The sequence below is a fragment of the Triturus cristatus genome, chromosome 5_1 (assembly GCF_964204655.1).
Source record: "Triturus cristatus chromosome 5_1, aTriCri1.1, whole genome shotgun sequence".
Classification (NCBI taxonomy): domain Eukaryota; kingdom Metazoa; phylum Chordata; class Amphibia; order Caudata; family Salamandridae; genus Triturus; species Triturus cristatus.
Window position 1 is genome coordinate 63,904,041 of NC_140587.1, and position 14,465 is coordinate 63,918,505.

Below are 14,465 nucleotides of genomic sequence, written 5' to 3' on the forward strand. Positions count from 1 at the left end.
CCGATATTGCTTTGTCCCCCTGACCCTTGATGGTTCCTTGCGACTTTTGGAATAACCGAATATAGACGTTCCTCTCCCGTGACCCCCCCCCACGACCTATCAGTACTCCTTCCTCTTGATAGCTATTTGAAGGTCTGAAGTAGAGTCCCCCGGAGGTAGCCGGACCCACACTTTTTGCCCTTATGCCTCGCCTTTTGTTTTTATTTGTTATTTATGTTAAACCTATGTATCCTGCTTCCCTAGGACTATCCGGAGCCATGTACGGGGCTGGGCCCCGGGAGTCGACTACTGCCTTAATAACTGTATGATCCTTTCTGAATCTAGCGGCCGGCCCTGGTGGTTGTAGGCCCATGCTTGTAATTGATTTATTGTTCAATAAAATTTTCAAAAACAAAAAAAAAAACAAAAAAAAAATAATGGAAGTTTGGCCATTTCTTTCAAATGTTGGGTTGCCTGGATTATCTGCAGGAAACCTGCCATTGCATGCCCTTAGTGAAAAAGTAAGCGTTAATTGGGTAAGTTGAAGAACCAATGGCGTCCAAGCCTTCGTGGGGTAGGTATTGGAGGGCGGTATAGCCCACACTTGGTCCTCTTCCTGGGATACAGGGAAAATTAACCCGTTCAAAGGTTCGTAATGGCAATTGAAGTCCCCACCGATTATGAAAGAGTTGGTGTTGATAGTCGTACTCAGAAGGGCATCCAAACTGCTCAAGGTGATGGACTCCTGACCATAGCTCACGGGACGAGAATATATGTTTATAAGGGTCAGTACCTGGTTTTCCAATGTGGACATAACTAAACACATAATATCCGGTGAGTCGGTGTTAATTCTCTTGGGTGCACATCCCAGGTGAGACCGTACCCAAATAGTCATCCCTCCAGAGGGCCTTCCCCCATTTGGCCTTACTGCAGATTCCCAAAAGGTAGCAAACCCTACACGATGATAGGGCTTCAATGCCCAAGTCTCCTGGAAGAGGCAGATATCGTGGCCATCTATATATTCCCCCCAATCAGGGAGTTCTAACAAACGTGATAGGCCCGCCACGTTCCAGGACAAAACTTTCAACCCCGTAGCCTTATTGATGGAATAATAAGACCTAAGGGAAGTAGGTGTTATGGCAGAGGGTGTATTTAAGTTGCCACAAATAATAGTAGGTAAGAGGCCTAACTGTGTAGGGCAAACAGAGAGAGGAGTATTGTCAGAAAAGGTGTCCATTGACTTCAACTCTGTTTGATGTGTTAACCCTATTTTGGGGCTTCCACCCAAATATGGGGGCGGAATCAGGGCAGAAGGGATGCCCGGGTCGGTACCTATTAATGAGGGATACCTATCATCTAGGGGATCTAAACAATCAAGGAGCGCTACTGAGGGACTTATAAGTATTCTCCATGTACCAGGGTCATAGCCAACATCCAGGGATATCCAATAGTCTGAGCCTGTGAATACCTGGGGCTGTGATGGTGGAGCCGAGCTCTCAATTGGCTCCATCTGGAATGTGGCCATGGACCTGGCGTCAAAGTCTTGCTCCAGTCAATCAATGCAGTCCAGGGAGCTAAACCTATTGTAGCAAGGTATGTTAGAATAGGGAATTTGTGTATCAGACTCCTGGATTCCACTATGAGCTATACATGGTCTCCCTGCAGTTGTTTGTACAGTAGGTATGTCCCTCCTATGTTTAGGTACTCCTAGCGGATAAAAGTAAGAGAGGAGGGGGGAGTGGATTCCATCAGCCATGTTACTCCAACCCCCCTCGCCGACATATTTTACCACCCTTGGATCTCTAAAATTCACAATTATGCAATCACCCCTAATGTTCTTCACACCCCGGCCTACCCAGGATACTCTTCGAACCATCAGAATTTCCCCATTCAGATTTGAAGGCAAAGGTCTATTTGCATTCAGCCAGTGTATTGTCTTATACTTTAAAGACAAATAGGGTTCGACTCTATCTTGTGGGAGTTCGGGTACACCTGTTAAAACCACAACGTATGGACTACATTCTGGTGGTAGGTCGAGTCTTGGGAGAATCTTAGTGATAGGGAGGGAATTAGATCCAGGGTTGGTCGAGAAAAGGGGAGGAATTTGGGGTGAAGGACCCTCTGGGTTACCCAATTCAGAGGGTGCACTAGCCTGTCGTGGTATGGCAGAGCGAGCATGCCTAAAGTCCTTATTGGGGATTAGTTCCCCTCCACTTTGGGCTGTGTTAGGGGCGGTATGATGGGCGGCCACCTGTTCAGTAGATGAAATACAGGATAAGGTGGTCGATTGATGGCTAGATGGGTTCAAAGCTGAGTGTACTGATGCCGCTATGTTAGGCTGTTTTTGAATTGATAATAATGATGCTATTTTCCCTTCCAGAGCAACAAGGCGCTCAACTAAAGGAGACAGCCTTCCATCGATTAAAACAGCCATTCTATCCCAAAAAGCACTAGGACTCATTCCCTCAAGAGCTTCCAACCATGAGACAGTGGGTGTAGGGGGTACGGCAGAGTGTTGGGTGGGAATATTAGCTGGGTCATTTTCAATTAGGGGTGTATTAATATCTTGATTCGGGACAGGCGTCATTTTTTGTTTCTTTTTAGAGGGACATCTCACAGGAGCCCCTTCACGTTTTTTGCCTTTTGTAGCAGAGAGGTTCACCCCGGGGCGTTTGCTTCTTACGGACCGATCCGTCATGGATCTCGTTGTAGCACAATTAAATATAGGAGCTGGGGAAGAGTGATCGAGATGATTGCGCCCAAGAACACTTGGATTAAGTTGGGTAGGAACACCCAGAGGAGGGGGATCATCTAACAGAACCTCAGCTGAAGAGCCACCTAATGTGGATAGTACTGAGTTATCGGGGGAAGGGATGGTCATAATGGCTCCCAAGGATGATCGCTTCCCTAATGATGGATCTAGGGATAGCCTACGTTCTGTGGCAGCGATCTCGTAAGCGAGGACATTACTGGCTCGTGTAATAAAATTGTCCAGAGTCCCTACAACGTTACTGCCCTTAGGGGCCAATCTCAATAAACCGGTAGCCATTGCTTATTACCTGTGAGGAGCACACAGTCCAAGGGATATGTCCAGTCCAGTCACGAACAGTCTCGAACGGCCTCAAACGGCCCGCTCTTTGCCCGGTCTTCGCCCGGTCTTCGCCCCGGGCTGCGTCCCGCGCGCATCCCGCTAACGCGTGTGGGCGGGACCCTTAAAGCAGGTGGGAGGTCAGAAAGGAGGCGGGGCTGGGAGGAGGAGGCAGGTGTGCTGGGTGAACTGAGCGACAAGCACCCTGGTCCTCGCAGTCCCGGCGATGGATACCTCTCTGGTGGCTTCACCAAATTCAGCACGGCGTCCCTTTCACACAGGTAACTCCGTTAGGGAAGAGACCAGCTCCAAGCGTCCCACAATCAAGGGCAGCGAGCGGCACCCGCGAAGCAGGGGCCGCGAGAAGTAAAATAGTAGATGGAGGCGGGGCCGGGAAGAGGAGGCAGGTGTGCTGGGTGAACTGAGCGACAAGCACCCTGGTCCTCGCAGTCCTGGCGATGGATACCTCTCTGGCGGCTTCACCAAATTCAGCGCGGCGTCCCCTTCACACAGGTAACTCCGTTAGGGAAGAGACCAGCTCCAAAGCGTCCCACAATCAAGGGCAGCGAGCGGCTCCCGCGAAGCGGGGGCCGCGAGAAGTAAAATAGTAGATGGAGGCGGGGCCGGGAAGAGGAGGCAGGTGTGCTGGGTGAACTGAGCGACAAGCACCCTGGTCCTCGCAGTCCCGGCGATGGATACCTCTCTGGCGGCTTCACCAAATTCAGCACAGCGTCCCCTTCACACAGGTAACTCCGTTAGGGAAGAGACCAGCTCCAAAGCGTCCCACAATCAAGGGCAGCGAGCGGCTCCCGCGAAGCGGGGGCCGCGAGAAGTAAAATAGTAGATGGAGGCGGGGCCGGGAAGAGGAGGCAGGTGTGCTGGGTGAACTGAGCGACAAGCACCCTGGTCCTCGCAGTCCCGGCGATGGATACCTCTCTGGCGGCTTCACCAAATTCAGCGCAGCGTCCCCTTCACACAGGTAACTCCGTTAGGGAAGAGACCAGCTCCAAAGCGTCCCACAATCAAGGGCAGCGAGCGGCCCCCGCAAAGCGGGGGCCGCGAGAAGTAAAATAGTAGATGGAGGCGGGGCCGGGAAGAGGAGGCAGGTGTGCTGGGTGAACTGAGCGACAAGCACCCTGGTCCTCGCAGTCCCGGCGATGGATACTTCTCTGGCGGCTTCATCAAATTCAGCGCGGCGTCCCCTTCACACAGGTAACTCCGTTAGGGAAGAGACCAGCTCCAAGCGTCCCACAATCAAGGGCAGCGAGCGGCTCCCGCGAAGCGGGGGCCGCGAGAAGTAAAATAGTAGATGGAGGCGGGGCCGGGAAGAGGAGGCAGGTGTGCTGGGTGAACTGAGCGACAAGCACCCTGGTCCTCGCAGTCCCGGCGATGGATACCTCTCTGGCGGCTTCACCAAATTCAGCGCAGCGTCCCCTTCACACAGGTACCTCCGTTAGGGAAGAGACCAGCTCCAAAGCGTCCCACAATCAAGGGCAGCGATTGTGTTGTATAGAATATTGAAAATGCTTCAGTTCTGAAATTATGAGACTGTGAAAGAACTAGAACAAGTCTCTTTGAAGTTACCTCAAAGGCAGGAAAGGGTGGCACTGCTGCAGAGTTAATAGTTATGTTTTTTCACCGAGGGTGAGGGCGAAAATGGAGAGCCTGATAGGGCTCAGGCATTAAAATTGGGCATAAAAAGCGAACTCTCATTTGCATAAAATGCGCAGTGGTTTGAGTGGAAGAAGCATCATATGGACAGCACAGTAAAAATGCAAACGAAGATCCAGTTCAAGGAAAACAAATTGGAATATAGATTTTATTTAATCTTAACAGTTGCAATCAAAAAGCTGTCCAATCCAAAACTAGATCCTTGTCAAATTGTACGGTGCCTCTCCTGAGTGCACACAAGCATTAGGCAGGCAGCAGGAATATTGTAAAAGCTTCTTTAATGAACAAGCGCAGGATATACAGGAAACAGGTCTGACTAGTTCCTCTGCCACAGCAACCTGTCACCCAGGACTCCAACAGAATGCTGCCGCCTTTGAAGCTGGGGAACGTAAATAAAGTTGGTAGCTGAAATATCCAGAGTAAAGTCCACAGTCATCTGCTACATTGGACCAACATGAACCCTCCATATCATGTAGGCGAGTTGTGTTAGATACGACAAGGTGATCGGGTTGCGCAAAAGAACATTGTGCAGAACAGGTTTGGAGGCCCTGGGGGATGTGCAGGGACATCTGCGTCTCACTTGTTCTTCTTCAGACGACCCCTCTTCATCCTGGGGGGGGATCCTCAGGTGCAGGCGTCTGCGGTGCAGGGGACTCTCCGCCAGAGTCATCCTCCCTCCCTGTGGCACTGGCAGATGGTGCGGCAACAGATGTTGTGGCCACACAGGGAGGTGTGGACATGTTGGTGCTTATCTGGCAGAGGCATTGGAGTATGTCCTGATGCACCGCAGTAAGTGCTTCCCACTTTGCCTCCATGCGGGCATGATGGGCAGCCTGCTCCTGTTGAATGTCCTTGAGGATCCTCACTACCTGGCCGAATCCTCCGGTACTATCCTGGTACGCATCTATGATGCGTGCCGGTTGGGGGTCATCATGCAGTCCAGACCCCTCTGCAAGGCACGACCTCTGCCTACCACTCCTCCTAGCACCCCTAACCACACAGGTAGGACCTGCGGTGGCAAGCACAGGTGACACTGGGACCCCTTGGGTCGTATTGCTGGTGGTGTTGTCCGTAGTTTCCTGGGGGTCCTGTGTACCTGTGCTGTCGGTGTTCTGTGGCCTTGGTATGTCCCTGTTGGCGGGGTGCCCTGTCTGTTGCCAGATGCTGGAGGCATGGGTACAGGGGGTGCAGATGTTGGTACTGCTGGTGCTGCATGATGACTCACTCCCGAGGTACCATGTTGTTCGTCGTCATCTGAAGAGGACAGAGACGGATGCACACCAGAGAGCTGAGGGTCCACCAGAATCTGGGACAGGGACTCCTCTTCATTTGGTGCTGTGTTCCCAGCTCCACCTGTGTTTGGAAGAGACACACAATGTAAGTTATGTTTCTATAGGCATCAATGGTTCACATACATGACATTTTCTACTGTACGTCAGGATGCGTGCCTGTACACTGCTTTGTCCAAGGTTGTCACAGACAGAGATTGATATTGTTGTGGCACATTGCCCAGACAAAAAGAAACATTTCAATGTGCATGTCGAAGTGTGTGCATGCCCAGCTCATGTATAGATTTGTCTGTACATGGTCATTACTACTCAAGGGCCATCACGTTGCTGACACAGGTGTGTCACCCTGTACACATTTGAGCTTTAACAAGGACATACATGCAATTCCACTGAGGAGATGTTGTAAGATTGGGGCATGTGTGGTAGCAGATTTTGCTAGTCTTTGTGTGTCACATTGGTGTATTGGTACGACATGGTCACAGTCCGGTATGCCTGTGATCTCTTGGGAGAAAGTGTTTTTTTGCAGTGTTCCCAGTTCCCATCTCATTTCATACAAGTGATGATTTCACCATCGGTAATGAGTCTGGTGCTGAGTTTTGTACGTGCATATGTGATTTGACTTGTCAATGTTCTCCATGGAGACATGGATTGGGCAAGGTAGCACTCTGGCTTTTCAATGCTCATGACAGTTAGAGCCGGTGGTGTGTGTGTTGCAGTTTGGCTGCTGTGAGTAGCATGTCTCCTCCAATGCAGTCCTGGTTAGACCTTGTGTCTACAGTGTCTATGTCAGTGAGTGGTGTGCTGTGTGAAGGATGCATATGTTGCAGCACGATGTAGGAGTGGAATGCAGCTCACAACAGCACCGAGTGTGAATGAGACCATGCTATGGTGTTGGCTATATTTGTGTGTCCATTCCATTCACTGTCAGATGTCCCCTGTCAATGATTTATATGTGAGTTCCTGTGTGTTTTGTGCAATGTGCTATATATGGCTCTCCACACTTGTCATCTGCAAGACACACCTCCCCAGCCAGGCCAGGGGGCACCCCTGGACACTGCATCCCCAGACAGTGAGTTTGAACATATGGTTGCAATGGCCGTGTGTGCGACTGTGTTTGGTTTGGCCAGTGCATATGTGTGATTTTCAGCGACATCATTTCTCAGGCCCACGTGTCAGACATCTTGCTCGAGCATCATCTTTGTGAGTGACTGGTACCACGTGTGAAATGTGTTTTAGCATAGAAGGTGTGTGTATGGCCAGCATCAGTGTTATTTGTTTTCAAGTCAGGACCTCCTTCTCCCCCAGGCCAGTTATCCCATCATGAAGCGTGCCACCATTGCAGTGGGTGCAGGTTAACTTTCAGGATGTGAGTCAGCACAGTCCTGATGTTTGTTGTTGCCCAGTTCCAAGCATGGCCTTGTGCTCCCCACATCAGAGCCCAGTGTCAGACATCTTGTCAGTCCATTCCCACTCCCTGTGAGGTGAGCATGGTTCAGTGTGAGCTTGCTAGGCCATGTGGGTGGGTGGGGAATGTCTGTGACTGCAACTCCCATCATGCTCTTGGCTACACCCCCCTTCCCAGCATGCCCATACTTCCTTCCTTTTGTCTCTGCTTCCCTGTGAGAAAGTGTGACAGCAATGGCAAGATGGCTGACTGAGCAGTCCTGGTGTTTGTTGTTGCCCAGTTCCCAGCATGGCCTTGTGCTCCCCACAACAGAGCTCAGTGTCAGACATCTTGTCAGTCCATTCCCACTCCCTGTGAGGTGAGCATGGTTCAGTGTGAGCTTGCTGGGCCATGTGGGTGGGGAATGTCTGTGACTGCAACTCCCATCATGCTCTTGGCTACACCCCCCTTCCCAGCATGCCCATACTTCCTTCCTTTTGATTCTGATTCCCTGTGAGGGAGTGTGACAGCAATGGCAAGATGTGCAGTCCTGGTGTTTGTTGGTGCCCAGTTCCCAGCATGGCCTTGTGCTCCCCATAACAGAACCCAGTGTCAGACATCTTGTCAGTCATTTTCCACTCCCTGTGATGTGGGCATGGTTCAGAGAGGTCTTGATGGGACAATTTGGAGGGGGGGCATTATCTGTGACTACATACCCCATCATGCTTTTGGATACACTCACTTCACCTGCATACCCACTATTCCTACCTGTCAGTCAGCTGCACTGTGAGGTAGTGTGTTTATGGTGGCAAACTGTCTGACAGTGCTTATTTGGCTTTGTGCCACTGCCTTGCTCTATTTGTTGGTAGGTTTGTACATGTCATGACACAGTTACAAGTCACTATGAGATGGCAGGTATTGTGTTCATCTGACTAGCATACACATCTTGGGATGATTATCTATTGGTTACTGTGGCTTTGCTAACGGTGCATGGTTTCACTGTCCCCTTGCCACATATTATTGAGGCTCTGGTATGTCTGCTCTACCATGGACGCTCTCTGGTGGTAGGATGTCCCACACCTTCTCCTCCCAGGACCTGAAGTATACTGGTTTGGCAGGAGGGCCACCACCAGTGCGCTGACTCAAGGCGTGATCTTTCTCGATGAGTTTCTTGACCCTCCCGCGCACGTCATACCACCTGTTCTGGATATCGTCCTTTGTGCGCAACATTGATGCTTGTGCGTTCACCTTGTCCACAATCCTCGCCCACATTTTTGTTTTCTGTGATATGGGGGTCCTTTGGACCAATGTACCAAACAAATGTGGCTCTACTCTGATGATCTCGTCTACCAGCACTTCTAACTCACTATCTGTGAACTTTGGATTCTTCTTTGGGGGCATGGTGATGGGTGGTGTTGGTGAGTGATATATGTGTGAGGTTGCAAGTGAGAGTGGGTGAGTGTTGGTTTTGCTAGCTGTATGTGTGGGTGCTTTTGGTGAGGTGCTAATGGTGTGAAAGTTGTGTGATGGGTGAGTTGTGAGTGTGTCTGTGGTTTGCTGTGTGATGGTGTTTTCTGCTGGCTGTTGCATTCAATTTGCAAAGGATCATGGTAGTGATTGGTGTCCTTTATATAGGTGCAGTTGTGGTTGTTTCTTTGTTCCAAGTTTTTTTTTATATTTATAGACTTTGTCATTGCTTGTTTGCTCCTTTTTTTGTATTTTTTCCTTTGGGTTTTCTAGGCATGAAGGAGACGTTCTTCTGACCGAGACGAACGCTGATGTTGGCTCGTGCGGGCTTCTTCGGGTCTTTCCCACTGACTTTCTTCTGTGTTTCATACGCGTCATTCGCGGAGATCTCTATTGCTTTAGGTCCCTGTTTTCTGTGCGTGTCGGTCATGCGGCATGGGCTCCATGCGAGTCGGTCTGGTTTTACACGCATTGCATCATTCGTGGCGCGTGTCAGTCGGTGCTAATCGCGTCCGTTTTCCGGGCGAATCACTGTTTTCCCTACGGCTCGGTCGTACGGCTTGTATTCCGTACGTGTTGGTTGTAATTCACACGCGTTGCATCGTACTGCATGGGTCGTACGGCACTGGTCCGTGTCGGTCAGTCTCCGTTCCGGGTCTGTGTCGGTCGGTACGTTTTGCGGCCGGAATCAGAATCGGCCCCTAAGTTGTTATGTACAGCTCTAGCTGCCATTTTGTTCAATTCTAATTTATTGTAACAATATTTAAAAATACGTTGATCAGTAGCCAACTCAAAACGATCTTCCACCAACAAATTAGCACCAACTTGCTCCCACTTATCATTGTTTTCCTTTTCACTTTTTAAATATAGATCAGCATTCCTAGTTTGACTTCTATAGTGAGTACGTAGACAACAAATACAAACATAGTTTGGTTTTTCAGATGAAACTATCTTAAACTTTGAAATTTCTTCTGCAAACATATCAGTACTAATATCTTCCACCTGTTCTCCAATATCTACACTTATCAAGCTCTCACTTTCTTTACACTCCTCTTGTAAACCAAAGAAATGAAACTGTATATCATCACAAACTTTCTTTACATCTGATACTGAACCATGCAAAAGAGCTGTGTTCATTTCACTTAAAGACAATGTAGGACTTTTTACATAGTAGAGTCTTCTTACTAACTTCTGCATTTCTGATCGGTGTATTGCTAACGTTCTTAAATGATGGAAAGTACTTTGACACACTTTTCTTGAAAGACAATCCAGAGAATGACCATGCAAGTTAGTATATTCTCTTACTTTACATGCACCTAGTCCTAATAATATCTTAATCTTCTGTTTAAGACTTTTTGGGCATATCCTCATAAAAAAATTCGCAAGATGTCAATAGATTCCTGTTGAATACAGAAAATAATTCTACAATCCCACCTATATACAGGAGCTTGTGTACGCCTCCCTTGAACTTCTTCAGCTATTACTTCTTCCACATTCCTAGGAACCATATTTTCTTTTGGAATAGGACAACCATCATCAATCTCATAGCATCGACCAGTAGTATCAACTGCATGAACTAATGCGTTTGGTTGAAAATAACTTTCCTCATTAAAGAAAGGTTCAGTACCAGATGTTTGCTTCCATTCACCAGTGAAAATTTTACAATAGTTTTTTCTATTAACCAGTCTTATCATTTGCTTTTCTCTTTTATAAACAGCATTGTTTTATCTAATGTTTTCATTCTCTTCAATATTAAAATAAATAATTTTCTTTTTATTTCAAAAGATTTTTCTACTACACTTTCACTCTGTTGCTTTTTCTTACAAACTACTGATCTCTTTTTATATTTTTTGCAATCTTTCAATACATGTTGTAGTACTCTACTTCTAAACATTCTCTTCCTTATGTCTTTATATTCTTTCAACACGGATTGTTTTCCCAAAACTTGATTTTCAATTTTTATGTCCTATTTTCATTTCCTTCCGATTCGTTGTTGAACTTTCCTTTCTTTTTTCCACATTTTGAAAATTCTTAACATTCTCTGAAAGTCTTTTAACAAACTGTCTCACCAGAAGTCTTTTTCTTCAGTGCAACATTTTGCCCTTCATCAAATATCTACTTTTTTCTTTATTTTAAATAGTGCTGTTTTTTCTTGTCTTCTCTTTTGATCTTTTCTTGTCATACTCAATCTTTCTTACCAATAAATGTAAATGTCTGAAAAAAAAGAAAAGTTTAAATAGTTTCTAAAAATAATTTTTTATTTCTAAAATAATTATACACAAATAGTCATATCAATAAATTGACAAATACTTCCAATTACATTGCAAATGTCTTGTTAACACATAAATAATAAGAATATCAAATGTTACATATTATCAAACCTATGATAAGAACACACAAAATTAAATAGTAACATATCAGAGCGCATGCTATCTAAATTTGTGTAAAAAAGTGTATGTATTCATTTCTGCTTATAAAAGATGGCACCTGGGTATTATTGAACAAGCTATGTCAGACACTTCATTCAGAAGACATCACAACCTCTGCAACAGAATGACAGAGCAGAACTAAAGGATTTCTCTACTAGTAGCCAAACCAACTAGGTTCAGATACCTAATACATCAGACAATAGATGTAGAAGTAGACACATACGTCAATCACAACACCATAAAGTCCCTTAAACTTCACAGACTGCCGTTCCCATTTTGAAGTAACACCTAGACTGCTGGGCTTAGCCAAATATAAAGCAGCAATTTTTTAATGTGTCTGTTGTAACTCTCACCATATTCCTGAAAACATGTATGCATTTGTCTGTGCCTTTTGCTAGTGGAATTATAAATAACACAAGCACACAAATAGATGCATATCTGTGTTTTATACATCTAGCATCTTCAGATGCATAACACGTATGAGAATATATGTGGACATACAAACATACCTAAGTCACAAGACCATGCATACCATAAAACTTCAGAGAACACACTTCCCATTTCAACCACACACCAAAATATTTAAGTGTGCCTCACTAGAGACTTATATAAAGTAGTCTAATCACTAATCCCTCATGTCAACATTTCTTAAACCTAACTTTTGTGCTGCAGTTTCATCATTCTAGTACAACTCACAGTGTTGGGCCTAGACAAATACAAAGAAGCAATACCTGTCTTTTATACATCTTGCATCTTCAAATGCATAAGACATATGAGAATACATGTGCAAGTAGAGACATATCTCAGTCACAAGTCCATGCACTACCTTAAAACTTGACAGACTGCACTTCCAATTTGAAAGGGACACCTACAATTATGCGGCATGCTTCAATTGTATATATCCACACACTCATAAAAACTATCATAATCGCAAATCCATCTACCAATGTACACATATTACTATGCACAATTCATTTCAATCATCATTTCAGTACAATAAAACAAACTTCAATACACATCTCTACATTTCATAACATATTTCAAACATCACAGTTCTCAAATAATTTCAAGAGTTTGAAAATAAAGCTTTTCAAATATAAAAATATCACTTCAAAGATTAAAGCACTACTACATAATACATAATACACCTCACAAAATTGTAACTCATTTTTCAAATAGTATTGCAGAATATGAATTATCAGAAACTCAGAAAAAATTTTCTTTTGCACACAATAAATGTAATGCACCACTCACAACAAGGTAAAACCAGGAATGGCAAACTTTCCTGCTCTTTATCCACATAAATAAATGTACTTAACAAATCAAATTGCTTCCTACATAATTTCAAATTGTGAAACACATTTCTATCGGTTACACATATTACCCGTAGCACCACTGTTCAGTCGGGACTCAGTACCTCCTCCACTAGATCTGTCATGATGGGTGTTCCGCAGGGTTCCATTCTGAGTCCTACTCTCTTCAATCTTTATATGACTCCACTGGCCCCAGTGATTAGAGCATACGGATTTGATGTTATATCGTATGCCGGTGACACTCAGACCATAGTCACACTGGGTCCTGACCCGAAAGAAACCATGATGCGTTTCAAAAACTGTATGTCCCATATTAACAGGTGGATGAAAAACAACCATCTTCAACTGAACGGTGCAAAGTCTGAGATCATGCTTTTTGGGAAAGCGCTAGAACACTGGTCTTCTGAATGGAGGCCCGTTGACCTTGGTGCCTGTCCTGTCCCCAAAGAGGTGGTCCGTAACCTGGGCTTTTACATGGACAACCAATTGTCCATGAGGGCCCAGGTTAACCATATTGTCAGTTCCTGTTTCGGAATAATGCGTACACTGCGGAAAGTTTTCAAATGGATCCCCCTGGAAGCCAGAAAAACGCTGCTTCAGGGTTTGATTACCAATCGGATGGACTACGGTAATGCACTCCTACAGTCCATAAACGAATCCTTCTTAAACAAACTCCAGACTTTACAAAACATTGCGGCCAAAATCTCCCTCATCGAACTTCTTCTGCTCCATGTCTTGGAGCTCTGCACTGGCTTCCAGTGAGAAAGCGCATTCTTTTTAAGGTTCTATGCCTTACACATAAATCTCTTTATGGGAAGAAACCACAATACTGGTCCAGAAAACTTTGCTGGTACAAGCCTCAGAGGGCACTGAGGTCTAGTACCAAGTCCCTGCTCACCCCCTTCAGAATATACACCACCAGACAGGGTGGTAGATCTTTTTTCTACTTAGCCCGTCTTTCTGGAACAAATTGCCCGCTGACCTGCGATCCACCCCCATCCTAGGGTGCTTTCGAAATAAGCTTAAGACCTAGTTATTCGACCAATAATCTTCCCCAACTCTTTCTCCGCTTCCAGCCGCTGCAAGCGCCATGAGACTCTTTGGAGTGATATGTTGCGCTATAGAAGTGTCGATGACTTGACTACCCCTTCTAACTGTCTTCTTAAACTGCCCAAACTGGACTGGTTCTGTAATTTACTGGAGTTGCGACTCCACCGTGGAGCCACAGTGCAGCATTGCAATGGAGGCGCGAATCCATACAGGAGTTCAAAAACCTATTTCTTATAATACTAGTATTATTCTTTTAAACAACACACTACTTCTAAACATACTACTGTTATGGTAAAACCTAATTTTGTAGCATATCAAATTTTTTATAAGATATCATTTCACATTTTAAATTCACAATTAAGTTTCAACCCTTCCCCCATTCTGCTTCGTCCCAGTTTCCATAGTAACATTTTCTGCAATATTCAACTGTACTGGCAGGTCAGAATTTCACCATATTTTCAAGTTCAGCTCGGTAGTTTACAAATGCAAATAGTAGGTGTGGTTGACTTTTGCAAAATATTACCTTATCCTATCTACTGTACCTTTCAAACATTTTTTAATAAACTATAAGAAACAAGCTTCTTTAGAAAGTAACATGCATCCTATTTTTGTGTGCACAATCTTAATGAACAACCAATCACTTATGAGCTTTTTCAAAACATCATCTTCTCCTCCATTTTAGATATCTCTCATTCTACCAACTGACTACTTGAGCTACAGACATATTGTCATTCCTTTCAGTCTTCCTTCAAGATGCTTACAGTATGGACTGTAGGGCACAGCTATGTTTTCTGG